Raw genomic sequence first — 21,428 nt, 5'->3', positions numbered from 1 at the left:
TAATTTTAATTAATTTGCTAGCGCATGCATGCCTATACCCCAAGCTTCGAGAAATGATATTCTGCAACATTTATTAGTAAATGATGGGATGAATCCATGAATATTGCTTTTCTAATGAAGCCCAAATTGAGGTCCATAAAAGACGCAAGGGAAGTTAATAAAAACAGAGCACCCACTTACCGATCACATATTTTCATCTTCTCCACTCCAAAACACCCAACTCTGCACCTAAAGTTGCACTTCCTTGTAACTCTTTCAAAAACCCAAGACACCAATTGGTGGTGCGCTAATGTTCCTGATCATCTGCTGAACAATGATGAATCATTGGCTAAAAAGGTCTACGTGTGTCGGAGCTACCACCGATATGTGGCCGAGACGACCCTAGAGCCGTTTGCCCCAAGTGCAACTATACTCTCTCCACACAGGTGCCTTATGTTGTGGCACAGGCTACCGCGGAAGGATCGTCTGGTGTGGTGGTGAAGGAGGGTATGTGAAAGATGTTGTTGCCACTACTACAAAAATCGCAATAGACGACGGTAATCCACCGTCGTGTTTTGGGTTTTTCAACCGTCGTGAAATCAACCGACATCTTTTGATGCATAAAACCACGACGGTAAATCCCCGTCGTCTATTATATGAAAAGACGACGGTTTTAAGTAAAACCGTTGTTGTTCTTATGTAAAAACAATAGTTTTTTTGTTAAAAACCGTTGTTATGGGAAAAGACGACGGTTTATAACAAAAACCGTCGTTATTTATTGGTAAAGACAACGGTTTAAAAAAAACGTCGTTATTTATGGGTAAAGATGACAGTATCTTGTTAAAACCGTAGTCATTTATTGGTAAAGACATCGATATTTCGTTAAAAACCGTCGTCACTTATTTGTAAAGACGTTGGTATTTTGTTAAAAATCGTCGTTAATTGTATATAAAGAAGACGACAATGTTAAAAAGGTCATTGATTATATGTACAGACGACGATTTTTCAATAAGTTCCAAAGTTGTTACATTATAGTTTTTTGTTTCTTATAATTCTATACAACACTTTTAACTAGAAAACCAATTATAATGCTTTATTAATGAATATATACACTTAAAAATTATTTCTTTCATAAAACTTGAAGATTCAATAGTTATTACATAGTCAACCAATCTTTATTCTATTACATTCATACTTCCTACCTATAATTAGAAATAAAGGAGCTAAAAAATTCTACTAATGTGATCTGAAATTCATCAATTTGTTCTTGGGTTGACTTAGCTCTGCCTTCTTGCACATTTTTCAAGTTGTATTTCCCCTCCCTTGTAACAATATCAGCAACAGCAGGTCCTACGAGACTTGCAAAATTAATATCAAACTCCACAAATACAAATCTGATCCAAATATATTTCATTCTAATCACTATGCTATCAATGTAGATAAAAACAAGTTCTAAATGACCAAATTGTCTAACCTTCTCCAAAGATGTGATGGTCCAATGAACCCCTGAATTTTGATTATCCTTTGAACATTTGATCTCAAGTAGTGTACCACTGATACAATTAATTTTCAGTAATGAGATTGATATATATAATTAAAGTTTAAAGAGAATTCATCAAATCGAATGTTGGGAACTAGAGAGTGATGATGTTCTCTTTCTACAAAACATTTAGCAATTGTAGCTTCAGTAAAGTAATCATCTTGCAAAGCAGATAGATATTCGATAATAAAAGGAGGAGAGATCTCAAGTCAATGATGTAGGTAGAAATAAGAAATTAAACCTCAATTAAGCACTAGTCTCATCTCCAATTCCACATTATGATTTATAAACATTTATAACCAACACTACAGCGTTAAAGCATACAGTACACACTTGTAATTACCGAACATTGGACTCCATGATTGGTTAATTACATCTAAGTAGATAGAACCAGATCTGCAAAATCCTTAGAATGAGAGTGTGACAGAGGGAAATTTAAGCAAAATCCTTAAATGAGATAAACACCAGTATAGCAGTATAGTAATTCATAAGGCTGAGAATACCAAGCATATCTACAGCTAACTTAAAATAATGGTTCCACCAAAGAAAATGTACATTGATAGCATATGATGAGATCACATGACAATCATCAGAAGTAGAACATCTCAAGACACCTACCATGATGGAAAATCATGGATCAGAAAAGTTTACTACATTCAAGACATTTGCAAACCATGATGGAGTCAATAATGAGAGACAACACTGATCGGTTCATAATTGTATATCATTTTGTACCCTTCTAGCTTATGATTTGGTTATGTTTTTGAGTTAAACTTGTGCTTTTAATCCTTTTTGTGTTTATCTTTCAGTTCATTGAGCTTTAGGTAATAATGATGGCTTTAGAGAGCATAATTCATGCAATTCAAGCATGTTAAGGCCTAATTTGGATGAATGGATGAAGAGCTTAAAGACAAACTCATTTTGGCTACAGCCCCCTGCCAGTCCAGTTCCGTAGGTCATATTGCAAGCTTTGTTTCAACAACCTACATAGCTCGAATGAGGCCACATTCTTCATGAAAGTTGTTCCAATTGGTGTGTACTATAACATATCCAAAATTCAGCCCTATTGGATAAATCTGGAGTCCGTTACCTAGCAAACACAGAACCATGCTCAGGATGGATCTTATCAGCGCGGAAAATGAGTTAGCAATTTGTTTTGGCCTTAACTTCCTCCTCCGACCTTGGATTGGCCCAAATAACATATGGCTGGAAAGAAGACATTCTGAACTTCAATTTCGAGTGCTTAAAGTCCTAATTTGATTAAGAGAAGCCCAAGTTGTAAGCCCTTGAAGTTGCTGGTCATGCTGACCTCAGCATGTGCTGGTTGGATGCTTGGTCATGGTGAGCTAGGTATGAGCTATCATTTATGGTTGGAAGCTTGGTCATGGTGACATGAAGATGAGCTAGGGCTGCTGGTGGGATCTATTGGTGAAGTGCATCAACCAATTCAAGATTTTCTAATACAAGTGCATCACCCAATTTAGATTTTCTAATACAAGTGCATCAACCATTTCAGATTTTATAAAACAAGTGTTGTATGCATTAGCCATATTGAATTCAGATTTTCACTTCCCCTAGGCCTATAAATAGGGAAGTTCTCTAAGCTTGTAAACACACCCCAAGGGGGGGAGCTCTCAAACACTTCTCTAGAGCTCCCTTCCCTTCTCTCCCTCAAATTCTCTTAGTTTCTCTTTCTAGTTTTCAATTGTTATAATGAGATCTTTGTGCTGAAATTCTCCTTAAGTTTTTCCAAGTTCTACTTAATTTTCATTGTTATGTAAATTCTTTTCTTTAGTTTCAAGTTTGATTAGTTTCCAAGTTTCAATTATGGTTTTTGTTCTTATTCATTATGCTTATAAGTTAATATGCTAGTTTGAATGATTGATCACCATTTAGGCTTGCATGTTAGCTATCTTGGTTTGAATTAAGAGTAGACACCATGCTTTAATTCGAATTGAACTATGAATAGGAAGAGTATGTATGGACATTCGACAACAGGGATTAGATACATACTTGGTTGTTTAAAATGTTCTTCTATGCTTAATGGGTTCCTAATGCTTAATTTTAGGTTAGACAACAAATGATCAAATTAGGGAATTAGGAACACAAGGTTATGACCACACACCATGGCTTAATCATACTTTAGCTAGAATCAATCCATTAATCTAATTGAACTTGGGAACTTATCTGCTTGAGTTAGTTATTTCTTTCTTCCTTGTTTTATTTATTTCCTTTCTTTTTCATTTCTGTTTTGTGTAGGAAAAATGAATTGGATCATTCAATCACCAATCCTCGTGGGATCGACCTCGCACTTACATATGCTATACTAACAAACGGCTCGTGCACTTGCGAGTATCACAAGTTGAGGATGCAACTGAATCCATTTTGGTGCAGCTGTATCTACGCAACAAGTTTTTGGCGCCGTTGCCGGGGATCGGTAACATTGTTTGATTCTATTTGGCTTTCCTACTTTATTTTTTTTTTCTTAACTAGACAATTTCAAGTTTTAAAGTTAATGACGTTAATGGACATGTTGTGTTTGTAGTCCAACAGAAAAGGACAATTGCCCAACAAGCAAGAGAACTGGGTTTAAGTCCCAGCTTACACAACCCATTGGTGCTTGTTGCTTTGAAGCATGGAATTGGACTTGTGTTGATTTTTCCTTTTCATTTTTAGTTTTTTTTTTTTAATATTTTGTAATCCTTTAATTCCGTTTCAAGTTTTTGTGTGTGTTTGTTTTAGCAATGTAAATAGCTCAATAAAAATGGAGAGAGATGGCAACTTCAAAGATAGGAAGTGTGGAGTAGTGGGAGAAGTCGCGACCTCCAAATGCATCACGCTCGACCTAATTGCTTCAAGGGGGAGCATTTCAATCCTTTCTCTTTATTTGTTATTATTTTAAATTTCTATTTCTTTTTTAAAAAAAAAAATTTTAAAAAATTTAAAAAGATTTTTCATATAAGCTGACTTATGGTAACTCCAGTGAGCACTTCCGTCAATACAGTGTCTAGGAGTTCTTTAGGCGACACCTTCGGTGTCTAAGAAGTTTGGGTTTTAAGCGGGACCATTGTGACCCCTCCAACCTTCCCGGATCCCCTGGCTGTGTTTTCTGAGGCCCTTAACTGGTCATCCGTGAGTTGCTTATATATTCTTTTTTTTTTTTTTTCTTTCTAAACCTTCTTCTTAACTTTTCCCCTTATCATTTACATGTTCTCAATCATCTTTACTTTGCTTTAACATTGAGGACAATGCTTCATTTAAGTTTGGGGGTGCTGGAAAGTTTTTTAGTTTGTGTGTTTGTGTTTGAAAACGTAGGCTTCTTCATTGCTACAAATTTTTTTCTGCTACTGTTTTGAAAGTTTGGTCCGCGCTGTGTTCTTCATTTTTTCATGCTGAATCCAACGACATAAAGAACGTTAAATTTGACCAAGTGGTTTGAAAGTTACATGTCAAAACAGATTATATGTTGAAATTGAGCAAAACAGCAATTTGAAACCTCACGTTTTTCTTTTCTGTTTCTTTTCTTTGAGTCATTTTCAGTTTTCCTTCCCACACCAATGATAAATCATGAGTCTAACTTCTAATATGGCTCTTAGGAATTTGATAAGCATTGTGTTAGGTCTGAATCTTATTCTTTTGCTAGCTAAGTCTCACATAATTATGCTTGAGCTTTCTATGCACTTTAGCCATGATTATACAACTCTTGCATGTCTTACCCAATTGTATGCATTTTTGCTTGTGTGATTCACTGGAATGTTAAGTTATAACTAAGATATGATTTAGGCCATCTTTGTTAAGCCTATTTCTTTTTCCTCCATCAACCCATACAATACATATTCCATTGTAAACCCTTTTTGTGCCCAAACACTTAGCCATTTCTTTCTATCACCTTATCATCCATTAAACATCCTACCATCTAGGGGACATGTAGAGTATGATTGTATTTCAGATTGTAATGTATTCAAGGCAATAAATGAGCTATTAAAAAAAAAATTCAAAGAAAAAGAGAAAAGAAGTGTGGCCAATGTAGTCACGACCCTAGGGTGATATAAGGAGAAATCAAGGTGATCTAGGGTAAAGAGCCGCAAAATTGGGCCAAATATTATACAAAGTATGTAAATGTCAAAATCAAATTGTGAAGTGATTCAATTGCAAAATCTGGTGTTGTGAGCTTTTCAATTTATGTGCCTTACATTTCAAATGTCCATGATCTTGTTTATATGACATGCTCTACTTTGTTCCTTAGACTTTGTGCTTCATTATCCATTACTTTTCTAACCATTACATTACATCCATGAGTAAAGTCCTATTGATTTTGGTTTAGCTTGGCAAACTTGTGTTCATTCTTGCAGGAATTCATATTGTTGTTTGAGAAGCATGAGTTGTATCTTCATGGCTACTTCACACACACACCTTGAGCATGATTTTTGTGAGATTGTGGTAGCACTTGAATAATGTTTAGAACTTCCTTAGTGCTTGTTTTGTTCCTTGTTGAGCCATGTCTATGAAGTTTAACATTTTTGTCCGGTTGGAAGGTTAACGTTTTTGTTTTTTTTTGTTTTTTTTGTTTTTCTTAAGAACTAACAAATCTTTTAAGTTTTCTAATTACTTTGTTTTACAGAGTCAGTAAAACGTTTGTGGGTATCGTATCTGTTAAACCCTCAGGAGACACAACTCCTCCTACTAGGGATGCCTAGAGGTTTAAAGGCTTGTTGCATACGCTCAATGCAATCGAGTTACCTACGAAAGTGGTCTAGTTAACTTCTTATTTTGTTTTATTTTTCTTCGTTTTCCTTTTGTTTTGCTTGAGGACTAGCAAAATCTAGGTTTGGGGGTATTTGATCGGTTCATAATTGTATATCATTTTGTACCCTTCTAGCTTATGATTTGGTTATGTTTTTGAGTTAAACTTGTGCTTTTAATCCTTTTTGTGTTTATCTTTCAGTTCATTGAGCTTTAGGTAATAATGATGGCTTTAGAGAGCATAATTCATGCAATTCAAGCATGTTAAGGCCTAATTTGGATGAATGGATGAAGAGCTTAAAGACAAACTCATTTTGGCTACAGCCCCCTGCCAGTCCAGTTCCGTAGGTCATATTACAAGCTTTGTTTCAACAACCTACATAGCTCGAATGAGGCCACATTCTTCATGAAAGTTGTTCCAATTGGTGTGTACTATAACATATCCAAAATTCAGCCCTATTGGATAAATCTGGAGTCCGTTACCTAGCAAACACAGAACCATGCTCAGGATGGATCTTATCAGCGCGGAAAATGAGTTAGCAATTTGTTTTGGCCTTAACTTCCTCCTCCGACCTTGGATTGGCCCAAATAACATATGGCTGGAAAGAAGACATTCTGAACTTCAATTTCGAGTGCTTAAAGTCCTAATTTGATTAAGAGAAGCCCAAGTTGTAAGCCCTTGAAGTTGCTGGTCATGCTGACCTCAGCATGTGCTGGTTGGATGCTTGGTCATGGTGAGCTAGGTATGAGCTATCATTTATGGTTGGAAGCTTGGTCATGGTGACATGAAGATGAGCTAGGGCTGCTGGTGGGATCTATTGGTGAAGTGCATCAACCAATTCAAGATTTTCTAATACAAGTGCATCACCCAATTTAGATTTTCTAATACAAGTGCATCAACCATTTCAGATTTTATAAAACAAGTGTTGTATGCATTAGCCATATTGAATTCAGATTTTCACTTCCCCTAGGCCTATAAATAGGGAAGTTCTCTAAGCTTGTAAACACACCCCAAGGGGGGGAGCTCTCAAACACTTCTCTAGAGCTCCCTTCCCTTCTCTCCCTCAAATTCTCTTAGTTTCTCTTTCTAGTTTTCAATTGTTATAATGAGATCTTTGTGCTGAAATTCTCCTTAAGTTTTTCCAAGTTCTACTTAATTTTCATTGTTATGTAAATTCTTTTCTTTAGTTTCAAGTTTGATTAGTTTCCAAGTTTCAATTATGGTTTTTGTTCTTATTCATTATGCTTATAAGTTAATATGCTAGTTTGAATGATTGATCACCATTTAGGCTTGCATGTTAGCTATCTTGGTTTGAATTAAGAGTAGACACCATGCTTTAATTCGAATTGAACTATGAATAGGAAGAGTATGTATGGACATTCGACAACAGGGATTAGATACATACTTGGTTGTTTAAAATGTTCTTCTATGCTTAATGGGTTCCTAATGCTTAATTTTAGGTTAGACAACAAATGATCAAATTAGGGAATTAGGAACACAAGGTTATGACCACACACCATGGCTTAATCATACTTTAGCTAGAATCAATCCATTAATCTAATTGAACTTGGGAACTTATCTGCTTGAGTTAGTTATTTCTTTCTTCCTTGTTTTATTTATTTCCTTTCTTTTTCATTTCTGTTTTGTGTAGGAAAAATGAATTGGATCATTCAATCACCAATCCTCGTGGGATCGACCTCGCACTTACATATGCTATACTAACAAACGGCTCGTGCACTTGCGAGTATCACAAGTTGAGGATGCAACTGAATCCATTTTGGTGCAGCTGTATCTACGCAACAAACACCTACTATAATGTGACAATGTGTTTATACTCTGTAAAGAATACCAATATTGTATCAGAATTTCAAGAGCAACAAAAGCTCAAATGCTGATGATTAGTAGCATATCGATTGAATATTAATCAGTTTGAGTATCAACAGTTCAAATCATATCAACATGGACAATTTCAAAATCCATTTAAGCCTATCAACAGTTCAAATAAGAGAAACACAGATGTACCAGTTACATATGGGTACCTTGAAAAAATTATGAAAAAAAAATTTGAAATGTCATACAGAAAGCTAAATCCCCAAATTAAAATAAGAAAATCGAAAGTGTGAGAACAGAATACAGGGTTCTCTAAGAGGCTTCAAGAGTAGCCTAGGTTTAGCCTTCGATTATTCCATCAATTGCTCAAAAAATCACACATTCAAAATCAAAGTAACCAAAAAATAATATAGATGGTGGAATCAGATAGAAAATTGAAACTTACACTCGTTCTTGTCTTCTAAGATTTGTCAATTTCCTTTGGCTCAAAATAAAAAATTAAATTAGAAGAAGGATGAGGAGGAACTTACAGGGCTGGAGAGTGGAGCAACAGATCTGCGAGATAGAGAGAGACAGAGAGTCATGACAGAGAACACAGACCAAGCCAAGAGAGATCAATTAGCACAGCCTCTTCAGATTCCTTAGCAGACCTCTCCAAATCCATGTCTTCAATTCTCAAAACGAATTTCCCTCCATTGGACCTGAGCCAACACAGATAGTCATACTCATATTCCTCTGAAAACACAGATACCTTGTTGGATTCGTCACTCGCTGCTCGTCAAATCTCTGTACGAAGTAGTCGCCAAATTTACCTCTGACAGAACGGCTGTTGTAGTATTTGAGCCAAGAGAGGCGGATCGTGAATGGGAAGGTGGCGAAGCCAGTATTGAAGGAGAGGTTCAACGAGATCCACAAGACGAAGAGCACGAAGGGCCGCGAATTTCAAAAGGAAGGAGGCTAGGGTTGGGGCTTCACAATTATCAGGAGCTTTATGACAGACTGAAAAGATGCGAACTCGAGAGGTTCGCGAATGGCCGCAAATTCACTTACGCGAAATTTTTATTAGCGCGTCTTGGAAAGACGACGGTGACTTCTTTCAACCGCCGTGTTATTAAAATCAACTAAGGTTTTAGGACTGCACAACGACGGTTGTTATAATACCCGTCGTTGTTTGTAATATTTTTTAAATCATGACGGTTTTTTAATTTTGCGTCGTGTATTTAATGTCATTGTTTTACATTATTGTAGTAGTGTGCATACATGATAATGGACAATTTGGAAGTGAATCGCTATGTCTACCATATCGTGCATATTTGGGGGAACATGTGAATTTTCAAGTTCTTTTCTTAATTGATTCAAATTGGGGAGCGTGTGATAGATTAATGTATATGTTTCGACTTCTACTCTACACACTCGATCGACAGACAGATGATAACCATCATGCATTATTCTATAGGCTCTACTTTGCCGCAATTCTTTTCTTTTTTGTTTTGGTTGGAGGTGGTGTTGTTATTCAAAATGATCATTTTCTTTTCATTAGTTCTTAGGGTCTGAAATTGCTAAAGGCATCATTGGAATCCAAATGCTGAAGCTGGGTTCTTGAGAACATTCTGTGATGTATTTATATATATATATATATATATATATATATATATATAGAGAGAGAGAGAGAGAGAGAGAGAGAGAGAGAGAGAGATGATGGTGTGGTTGCAGATATAGCAGCCCCATTATCAAAGAAATTGTTGAACGAAAGTGACAGCACCGGGCGGATTTGGGTGAGGGAGAGGGGGTGGCTGGGTGCAAGGCAGGGGTAAGGGTAGTTGTGTGGGGAGGAGAGAGGGCAAGAGAAATATATTTTTTTAATTAACACACTTTTAATTGATTGATTTAATATAATTTAACTTTTTTTTTTTAATATTCGAAAACATAAATAATTTTTGGCTTATTATCACAAAAGGTCCCTAAGGTTTACGAAACTATCAGATTTCATCCTTAATGTTTTTTTGTGTCATTAGTGGTCCTCAAGGTTAGTATGTATGATCACAAATGGTCCCTGCCGTTAGATTCCGTCAAAAACTCCGTTAGTTTGCTGATGTGGCATATATATCACAAAACATCCCTGAGGTTTACACACCTATCACAAAATGGTCCCTGCAAATTTTTTAAATTTTTTAAATTTAAAATTCATAAAATTTTGGTTTTATTTTTTAAATTATTTTAAAATATATATTGTATTTTAAATACACATGACACTATATTATTTTAGATGTGGGCTCCACATAGATGCCACATCAACAAACTAATGGAGTTTTTAAAAAATAATTTAAATTCATAAAATTTAAAAATGAAAAAAACCAAGGGTTTAGGGATTATAAATGGTCCTTAAGGTTAAAATCCTTATATAAATGGTTTTTTCATTTTTAAATTTTATGAATTTTAAATTATTTTAAAAAAACTTCATTAGTTTGTTGGTGTGCCATATATGTGGAGCCCACATCTTCAAAAATATAGTGTCATATGTATTTAAAATACAATATATATTTTTAAATAATATAAAAAAGAAAACCAAAATTTTATGAATTTTAAATTAAAAAATTAAAAAATTTTGCAAGGACCATTTGTGATAGATGTGTAAACCTTAGGAATGTTTTGTGATATGTATATATGCCACGTCAGCAAACTAACGGAGTTTTTGATGGAACCTAACGACATGGACCATTTGTGATTATACATACTAACCTTGAGGACCACGAGTGACACAAAAAAACATTAAGGATGCAATCTGATAGTTTCGTAAACCTTAGGGACCTTTTGTGATAATAAGCCATAATTTTTTAATTAATTTTTCATCCACGTAGATGTCCACGTCATCAAAAAATGAGTCCCACTTTTGATACGCCAGCATTTAACAGACTTAATAACAGTTTGACTAACAGAGGGGGCAAATTGTAGGGTTTTTGCGACGTTGAGTATGTACTAATAAATGTCCCCAAAATCGAGTATGAACTCGTAAATGACCCTATAAATTCGGGGGTTTACTGTAGTTTGTCCTAAAGTTTATAGTACTTTGCTTACCTGAACAAAATAAGATCACCTGCTTTCTGCATTGCCCCTAACATGGACTCTAGCTCATGTCTACCTCACTTAAAGCTTATTATGAATTCTGCAACATCTCGTAAATGAATAAATATATATGAAATGTCATGCTACACTACAAGAAAATATGCTTTAGTTGACACTTCATAGTTGACGTTTGTTGAAAAACTATCAACTATTCTACTAATACTTGACACTTTTTAATAAATGTCAACTATATACTGGTATTTTGTGACGTTTTATAAAAAATGTCAATTAAAGCCCCTTATACTTGACACTTCTTAAAAACCGTCAAAGAGATCTCTTTATACTTGACGCTTTTTTAAAAAAAAAGGCGATACTGTGGTTTGCAATATTTCGCTCCAAAATTTCACCAAAAAAATATTTCGCTCCAAAACCCAAAATCACAAGCCTTAGGTTTCCACTGTTTCTTCAAGTCTGAAATTGGAAATACAATCAAAGAGGAAAAAGTTCTGAAATTTGAAATACAACCCCCCTAGGTTTATCTTGATCTCTCTCTCCTCTCTTCTTCATCTCCGCAACGCCAGCGCTTCACCAAACCCAAAATGAAATCAAACACACCGAGTCTCTTTCCCCACTCGCTCCCTCTTCTCTCTTGCTATTCCATTCTTGTCTCCTGCACGCTTGCTCGATGATTCCTCTCTCCATCGGCACTATCGCTCTTCCTCATCACTAGCCGGGCTCGATCTTCTCTGGAATCGTCGTCGCCACTGTGACAATCTAACAGGTAAACTCTTTTATCCCTCTTCATATTCATCTTTAAATCTATTCCTAAATGTGATGAGCGAAGACAATTAGGGTTATGGTAAATGTGGCTGATTATTTTTCTTTATAAAGAAATCCCATTTTTGCAATTTGATTTTAGGGTTATGTTTGGGTTGATTACTGTCGCTGATTTTATTTCCTTTTAAAGAAATTTGGTTTCTTCAATTTGATTTTAGGGTTATGTTTTGAGTATTTGATTATTTTCATTGTAGATATTTTGGATGTGATGAAATTGAAGCAATCTTCTGTTTTTTTAAATAAAAAAAAATTTAATCCTGGGGTTTTTGTTCGAAGTAATGCCCTGCTCTAATTTAAAGGTTTATTGTTTGAATATTAGGAGGCAAGACGGAGTGTGACGCAGGTAATAGTCCAGCCTTTTCATCTTTCTTCATAATCTTTGTGACACTGGTTTGATTTAGCCTTTGGTTTTGCTTTGCCTGCACTTTTGGTGTTGGTTATGTCTGTATCTTATTGCTATTGTCTTTTCTGCTGTTTCTCTTGCTCTAAAATCTTAGGTTCTTGAACAATTATTGATGATATGTGCTTTATTTCTTGCTCCATTGTAATTAGTGATTTCTACTGAAATTAGTGCTTAACACATAAAGCCTTTAGTTTTAGTTCCTTTCTCTACTATTTAGTTTTCGTTTCCTAAAGTAACAAGAACTTGTGCTCTGTGTTCTAGAGTAACCGTTGAATGAGGTTATTTTTTAACCAACATGTGGTCTGGTTTCTACAAGTTTTAGACTTTAAGTTCAGTTCGCTCTAAGTTGATTATATGTCATACACAACACTAGAATAAGAATGATTTATCTAGATTTCTTGTAATTTGCTATGCCAATTATGATGCTCTGTTTGGTTACTAGAATATGACTTTTACTTTCTATATCTTTCACTGACAATTATTAAGAGGTAGTTTTATCTTACTTTGGATATCATTTGAGTCTTTGCTCCCTCAAAACAATTGATTGTATATTACAATAAGCGTGCTGACTTGGTAGATGTTTCGAATAATGACATTAAGAAGTTGTATTTTTCTACCTCCCCGGTATTTCCTAGCTCAAAGAACCTCAAATCCCTTCCTCAACATTTACATGCTGCCCCGTCTTTCATTTCATCCCACTGGGTCTCGACCCATAAAGTCAAATATGGGCTGTGATTTTTGTAGATTTTCAGTTTTTCAATTTTTATTTGGACAAAGCATATGTAGAAAAAGGTAAGCATTCTGATTTGGTTTAATCATCAGATCTGATGTTGCACTTATTAGGCTAGCTTCAATAGTTTGGATCATAGAAGTTGTTTGGGTTATAGTATCTTTCTTAACCTTCCTTAATCTTAAATAACCATGATATACATATATATAATCTTATATATCTTTTTGCTCTTAAGTACTGTCTGCTATTGCTTTCTCAAGAGTTTGAATGAAAAGGGAAATGGGATTCGAGAATTTAAGAAATGCAAATGCTGGCAATCATATAGATACATGAACCATTATCAATGTCCTTTAAACATATTTAGTATATGTGTTGCAGTTAGAGATTATCAGCTATCATCTCTGTTATATCTTTTATTCACTGTTTCATTGCAGCATATTGTTGTTGATGCTAAACATGAACTTTTGGTTTCATTCTATTCACAAAATTTGGTTTTCCACAAAAATTAAAGTGACTGGTGCAGACTTAAGATAAAATTCTAATAATTTTGGTATTTATTTTAAAAGATCAGTGCAGTTTGCATATAATTTCTAGTTTCGATTAAAATTATTAAAACCTAACTAGAGTATTTGTGTGGAATCAAATTGTGACATGTCTTACCAACATAAGTGAGCCTCTGAAAAGTTTGTTGTTAATATTTTCTTGTAGAGCACACAAACTTGCCATGAAACACATTATTGAATGAAGCTTCTATTTGGACCAAGAATTTGCAGACAAGGTTTGGAAATTATCTCTATTTAATTGAATTCAATCGAAGTTGTTGGACCATGAAAAGAAAAAAATTTATTAGCCTGTTGATACTGCTGTCATATCTCACTTTCCATGCTAATATAATGCATTTTGTTTCAGTACTTGTTTTTCTTGTTTTGTAATCTAGTTGCTCACTCTATTTTCAATGTTAGATTATTGAATTACCTTCTAAATTCCCAATTAGTTACAGTTATGGTAGAGGCCAAATGCCACTGAGATTCAAAAATTTGGGTTAGAGCTTCTGGTTCGTTTTAAGGTACAATAGACATGTTGGCTAGAAACTTATTTTGGTAATCTGTTGCAGGTATTCTTGTCTAACAGCGTATGATTTGGAGGGGTGGTCCAGAGTCGTAAATCTAATGGCTATAGTGACGTTTTTTATCGTACTAGATAGCTTGGTGTATTTCAGCATGTATTAGGAGTTTTTGAATGTTTGTATCAAAATATTCTACTTTAATGGATATTAAATTTCAGCTTGACATTTTTTTAATATATTCATTTAATTATTAAATCCTTTGAAACTTTAGTTGTACAGGAAGCTCTCTTTTCTTTTTTTTTTTAAATTTCAGTTGTTCAACTCTTGACGGCTAAGAACCGTCAAGAAAGATTTATTAAATGTCAGGAAATATATTTGTTGATGCTTATTAAGCGACAAGAAAAGCCTTTGTTGACGGTTTTTCACTAATCCGTGACGCTTTTTACCCGTCAGGAAACACAATTGCTTGACGGATAATAAGTGTCAAGTATGGTGGTACCCTTTCCTGATACTGACATCGCTGATGCTTTTGGAACCGTCATCTAATGGCTATAGTGACGCTTTTTAGCTGTCAGTAAAGGGGGGTTTTCTTGTAGTGCTAGGTTATCTCATAAAGATAATTGAATAATCTATCCCAAAAAAGAAGAAGATTTCCCCCAAAATGAATAGGTCCTTAATAATCTTGTTTAATTCTTCATATATATGGTTGCCGCGCATGTCCTCCATCTCACTCACTCTGCCTCAATGGCCCCCTCCAAATCCAAACCCAAAACCAAATCAATCTCTATATCTCCAGTTAATTTGAAGCTCCTCATCAAAAAAAGGCATAAAAAAGTTCTCTTCGCTGAAGTTGGGAAGGCTTTTGTTGACTTTCTCTTCACCCTTATGTCTCTACCCATCGGCACTGTAATCGGGCTCCTCTCTAAGAAATGCATGGTTGGTTGTTTAGGCAAACTCTACGGCAGCTTAGAAAACCTAAACGACACATACTTGCAACCCAACCTCAACAAGGATGTCCTTCTAAAACATAAGAAGCTGCCAATGCCAATTGGCGGCGCCCATCAACTTCTTCCTGCGTTGACCGACGGTGAATCGAACGGTAAAAAGTTGTACACGTGTCGGTCATGTCAGCCGTCAAGCTACTCCTTCTCTGGCGAGGTATGCTATGTGGCCGACGACCCTAAGGCCATTTGTCCAAGGTGCCATAACTTCATTTCCAAACCCATACAATCCAAGTTTTGTCAATCTTACTTTATACCATACAATCGGGCAACTTCACTAGCATCATCAATTTTGTTTGTTATGTGGCCTTCTCATCCTAGATGTGTACCTTCGAAGTTATAATATATAGTTTTTTAGTCATTTTGATTCTTGCATGTCATAATTGTCATTTTCTTCACTTCTATCTGCATAAATAATTTCTTGTGTAGATGTAAACTCTAATTTATATGTTCGATTAATATTAATAAAGTTTTTACTACTTTGCCTACCTGAACACAACATGGACTCTAGCTCATGACTACCTAACTTAAAGCTTATAATTTGACATATATTGTATGTTTTGTTTTTTTCTCTTGGTAGGGTTTGAAGTTACTGAAGGCATCATTGGAGACTAGCACAGTCCTTACTAATGTGTTCTTGGGTAATAAGAAGGCCTAAACATTTGTGCTTCATGAAATGACATTCGTATTTTATGATGTCAATTTGGAGGTTTCCGTATTTTGGATTTATGTAATGACTATTTCGGATTTCAATATTTTCTCATTTCCCTTTGAATGAAGAAATTGTTTGCTTAATTTGATTGGTTAGCCTTCACCCCCAAGGTTCGAGAATGAATATCCTGCAACATCGCATAGACCCATGTATAAAAATACGAAATGTCATGCTAGGTTATCTCATAAAGATAATTGAATAATCTCTCCCAAAAAAGAAGAAGATTTCCCCCAAAATGACAACTAAAAAACGTATAATTTGTGTTGGCGAGTCCTTACTTAGTTAGGATTTTGGTTCCCTATTTAGTTAGAATTTTGATTACTTACCAATTATTATTTAGTCTTATTGTAATAGAGATTTATTTCCTATTGTAATTTAGATATATTTCCTATTTTATTTAGGGTTAACACATCTTTGTACTTGTATAAATACCTCCATATTGGAGATGAATAAAAATATGAGTGTATCATAGCATAACTGAATATTTGCCCTACTTTGTTTGACATGGTATAAGAGCCTAGGTTTTCTTGTGACCTGTGTTTGCGTTCTCCTTACAATTTAAGTGCTCTCCTCCCCTCCTCTTTAAAGGGGGGAGGGGGAGTGAAAATGATATGTTTATTGACGTATCCCCATTACCTTGACGTATTCCCATGAAGATGTAGCTTATTTCTTGACTCCGACGACCTCTTCTCTTCAGGGGGAGAGGAGGAGTGAAGAGAAGTTGTCTGTGTGAATTAGCTAAATTTGATATGGAAGAACTGTTGTTGTTGCTATTGTCGTTGCCGTTACCTCTACTACTGTCGTTGATGTTACCATTGCCGCTATTGTTTCCGTTGTTATGGTCATTGCCGATGATGTTACTGTGTTTTGATCTGTCTCTACCCTAACCCTAGAGACTACCTATTTCCGTTGCACTATAAATCTAGCTTATAATCCTAGTCTGCCGCCGCCGCCGTCTACCTTGCTACCGTCATCGTTGCCTACCTTGCTATTGTCACCGCTGCTCATCTATTCCGCTACAATTTAACCACCTATCTGCCATGGCTGATTCTGCTACATCTCAGTGTTAGTCAGTGCATGTTTCTTAAATACCATTGATCATATGGCTCCATCGACCCCTTCTCTTCAGGGGGAGAAGGGGAGTGAAGAGAAGTTGTCTCTGCTGTTGCTGGTGCCAATGCCAATGCCTTGTATTGCTGTTGATGATGCCTGTTATGTCTCTGTCTTGTTGCTCCTGCCTGTTATGGTGCCAGTATTGTTGCTCATGCCTTTGTTAGTGTGTTTGCCTTGCCTTACCCTATTTTTTAGGGTTTGGTTTCTACCTTATCTTCTGCCGTGCTCACAGGGCTTCTGTGTTCTGCCTTATCTGCTGCCGTGCTCACAGGGTTTCTGTGTTCTGCTATCTGCCTTATCTTCTGCCGTGCTCACAGGGCTTCTGTGTTATGCCTTATCTGCTGCCGTGCTCACAGGGTTTGTGTTCTGCTATGTGCCCTATTTTTTAGGGTTTGCTCTTGTGTTTTCGCTGTGAACTTTGCTTTATGTTGTCACTTGTTTCACTCGTGGTTGACGAAAAGACCTTCTCTACAATTGGTGCTTCTCACGTATGGTGTTCTGTGACTCGCTTGTCAAGTTGGGCATGCGAAATATCTTTGCCCCAACTTGAGGGGGAGTGTTGGCGAGTCCTTACTTAGTTAGGATTTTGGTTCCCTATTTAGTTAGAATTTTGATTACTTACCAATTATTATTTAGTCTTATTGTAATAGAGATTTATTTCCTATTGTAATTTAGATATATTTCTTATTTTATTTAGGGTTAACACATCTTTGTACTTGTATAAATACCTCCATATTGGAGATGAATAAAAATATGAGTGTATCATAGCATAACTGAATATTTGCCCTACTTTGTTTGACAATTTGGATAAGGTCCATCCAAATGACAATTAAAAAACTTTTCAGTTTCTCAAAGCAGTGGGTCTACAAATAAATAGGTCCTTAATAATCTTGTTTACTTCTCCATATATATATATATATATAGAGTTGCGCTGCGCATGTCCTCTATCTTACTCACTCCAAACCCAAAACCAAATCAATCTCTGCTAGTTAGTTTGAAGCTCCTCATCGACAGAAAGCATAAAAAAGTTCTCTTCGCCGAAGCTGGCAAGGACTTTTGTTGACTTTCTCTTTACCCTTCTACCTCTACCCGTCGTCACTGTGATCAGTCTTCTCTCTAGGAAATGCATGATCAGCTGTTTAGGCAAACTCTACGGTAGCTTAGAAAACCTAAACGACACATACTCACAACCCAACCTCAACAAGGATGTTCTTCTAAAACCTAAGAAGTTGCCAATGCCAATTGGTGGCGCCCATTAACTCCTTCCTGCATTGATTGACAATGAATCAAACAGTAAACCATTGTACACGTGTCGGTCATGTCAGCCGTCAAGTTACTCCTACTCTAGTGGCAAGATATGCTATGTGGCCGAAGACCCTAAGGCCATTTGTCCAAAGTGCCATAACTTCATTTCTGAACCCACGACTTATATTGCTCGGCCGACAATTGCAGCAGGCGGCAATGGAGGTGGGTTTGTGAGAGAGGCTGTGACTTACATGATAATGGATGAAATGGAAGTGAAGCCTATGTTTGCCATTTTCAAGTATTGCTCTGCTTAAAAACTTCGATGTTAGGGATGTTCATTCACTTGAAGAGACTGTGGTTCCTCTCGATAAGGTAAAGGTTTGTGTTTATTAATAATTTTTTCTAACGTGATAAATTACCATTCTATATATTCAAATATTGCACTTGATATTCTATAAGAATTTATGATGAAGAGCATTTTTGTTTAATTTCCTTGTTAGGGTTTGAAATTGTTGAAAGGCATCGTTGTTAGCGATTATACTCCATTTTTTAATTTTCTTTTTCCCTGAAATTAATAGTATAGCCGAGCGGCGATAATCCGTTTTTTAAAAATTTTATTCCAATTTATAGTATAGCCGGGCTGTTTAAATATAATATATAAAAATAGTCTGGCCGCGCCTTTATACTCCGTGTTTTTTTGGTTTTTTTCAAATTAATAGTATAGCCGTTCGGCTATACTATTCAAATATAAAAATTAGGTCGGATATCTTCTTCTTCCCAGCGTCGCCTTCTCCTTCCTCTCTCTGTCTCGATCTCTCTCTCTCTCTCTCTCTCCGTCACGGATCCTGCGCGCTTCAACAGCCCTTCATCCACGCCTCAACGGCAAAACGCCCGCCCAGACCCTCCTAGAGCCGCCTAGACCCTCCTAGAACCGCCTAGGGCAGCCTAGGCCGCCTAGAACCGCCTAGGGCCACCGAGAGCCGCCTAGGGCCGCCTAGAGCCGCCTAGGGTTCAGGGTTTTGTGTATAGAACTCTATGGTTGCAGGACAGTCCGACCGAGGACATACTAGTATCTTATATGATGTTTTTGATTACTTTGAAGATGTTAGGGAACAAGGTGGAAGAGTTTTTGTTCATTGTTGTCAAGGGGTATCTCGGTCCACCTCATTGGTGATTGCATATCTTATGTGGAGAGAAGGACAGAGTTTTGATGATGCATTTCAGTATGTGGAAGCAGCAAGAGGCATTGCTGGCCCGAATATGGGTTTTGCTTGTCAGTTGCTACAGTGCCAAAAGAGGGTCCATGCTTTTCCTCTTAGCCCGAGTTCACTATTGAGGATGTACAGAATTGCCCCACATTCACCCTATGATCCTTTGCATCTTGTCCCAAAAATGTTGAATGATCCATCACCTTCTGCTCTGGATTCTAGAGGTGCATTTATTGTTCATATACCGTCTGCCATATATGTTTGGATTGGTAAGAATTGTGAGGCCATCAGGGAAAGGGATGCAAGAGGGGCTGTTTGTCAGATTGTATGATGTTAGTTCATACAGCTAAAAATAATTCATCAGCATCAGTGCAAAAGAGGAGAGATCACTGAATGCTGTATCAGAACAGATTGTTAAAGAAAATGAAGAACCAGTGGAGTTTCTCGAATTGTTGAGTCTATTGTAGTGTCAGTGCAAATGAGGAGAGATCTATATTCCCATTGCTCAAATCAGTTTTCTGTTTCTTCACATGGCTTAATTTGCAGTCCAACATTTTCAGGCATCAGGACAAACTCCAGTGGCAAAAACCATTGAGGTAATGAAGTTGATGGTAACCATTGTTGAACTAATTTCCGCCATATATATGACATGCTAGTGCACTATTTTTAGGAACTGCGAGTGCGATAGTAACTCTAGATGGCTATTCTGTTCAGACAAATTCACCGGTTATCAAGATGCCACATCCTGGAAGGGTACCTCTTGGTGTATCGGAACCGACTTAAGTTGGTTCCAAATTGAAAGATAATGAGCTTGTGGAATTAGGATTACTCTGTTTTCACAGTCATGTGGCAGGTCACTAGTGAATCAACCTTCCTAGTCTGATGATCTTGTACTGAAATACTAGGTTAACTAACAGGGTGCATGCAACCTTAGGCCATTTCACTTGATTTTGTTCCATCTCCTGCATTTAAACATGTTTTTGCTTATGCACTTTTTATCTTTGAAGTTGCTGAATCACTTGCTATAAGGAACCAGACCTTATTTGCTATTATTTTGGGCGTCCCCTTGAAAAGTCTATTAATGTCTCCATTTATATTAAAAATCCCCAGTTAGAAGTGAATTTTGATTGGATGGTAGTGTCTGATACTGCTAGCAAATCATCGAAAACTGAAACCAAGTAATATAAAAAGAGTTGAGGTAAATGAATTGAGAAATGCTAACATTGTCTTGGAAAAAGTACCATTTGAAAATGGTTCATAATATTTTCCTTGATGTCATCTTTCCTAAGTAAATTAAAAAAAAAGAAGATAGAGTTTTCAAATAAGGATTTTGAATAGCTGGGTCCATATTAATTCCAATCAGGATTGTTGACCTTTATTTTCCCTGACGAGTCTTTACTTTGCTGTGTTCTTCAAATCCTGACATAATGTGTTTTGGACTTTGCAGTGTACAGGAGGAGGAGGATGATGCTGGTCTCTAACTGCCTCGTTTGTTGCTAATCAACTGGTTGTACAGTGCTGTAACACCCTAGTAACTCATTATCAGATTTTTCTTGCATATTCACTAATACAAGGACCAATTCCTGAATGCCTTTTCAGGCCAAGCAATTTATATTAAACGTTCCATTCTTAATGCTCTCTCTCTCTCTCTCTCTCTCTCTCTCTCTCTCTCTCTCTCTCATGATGTACGCTTGCTTAGATTTCAATTTCATTCCCAACTTAAAAAGAATGATAAGTGAAAATGATGATGAAGAGGATTGACGCATACATAGAAATGGTTGTAAGTTGTAACAATTTGATTCCATTGAGCATTCATCTAAATCAGGGAGAATATTTGATTTATCAGTTCAAAAAGGATGCGTGAATGGATTTGATCTATACAATTTATAATTAAATTGAGCTATTAAGATCCTTGTTTAGTCCGTCCAAGATCTAAATCCCAGTCATATGAATGAAA

At 36.2% G+C, this 21,428-nt stretch overlaps 2 long non-coding RNA genes and 1 pseudogene across 2 annotated transcripts; 2 read left to right on the top strand and 1 right to left on the bottom strand.

Moving 5' to 3' along the window:
• Nucleotides 1-1,087: 1,087 nt before the first annotated feature.
• On the bottom strand, nucleotides 1,088-1,921 carry LOC148294430 (uncharacterized). Its single transcript, XR_015836115.1, has 3 exons — nucleotides 1,853-1,921; nucleotides 1,454-1,532; nucleotides 1,088-1,329 (listed from the first exon to the last, which is right to left on the bottom strand). It is a non-coding gene; the product is annotated as an uncharacterized LOC148294430 (long non-coding RNA).
• Nucleotides 1,922-11,520: 9,599 nt separating this feature from the next.
• Nucleotides 11,521-14,428, top strand: LOC110766162 (uncharacterized). Its single transcript, XR_015835820.1, has 4 exons — nucleotides 11,521-11,937; nucleotides 12,313-12,336; nucleotides 13,835-13,904; nucleotides 14,241-14,428. It is a non-coding gene; the product is annotated as an uncharacterized LOC110766162 (long non-coding RNA).
• A 3,527-nt stretch (nucleotides 14,429-17,955) lies between these two features.
• LOC148294429 (uncharacterized) lies at nucleotides 17,956-18,656 on the top strand (annotated as a pseudogene).
• Nucleotides 18,657-21,428: the final 2,772 nt, after the last annotated feature.

Source organism: Prunus avium, chromosome 5 (assembly GCF_965620075.1).
Source record: "Prunus avium chromosome 5, drPruAviu1.hap1.1, whole genome shotgun sequence".
NCBI lineage: Eukaryota > Viridiplantae > Streptophyta > Magnoliopsida > Rosales > Rosaceae > Prunus > Prunus avium.
Note: the sequence above shows the minus strand (reverse complement) of the source record. Positions and strands in the feature narration are given on the sequence as shown.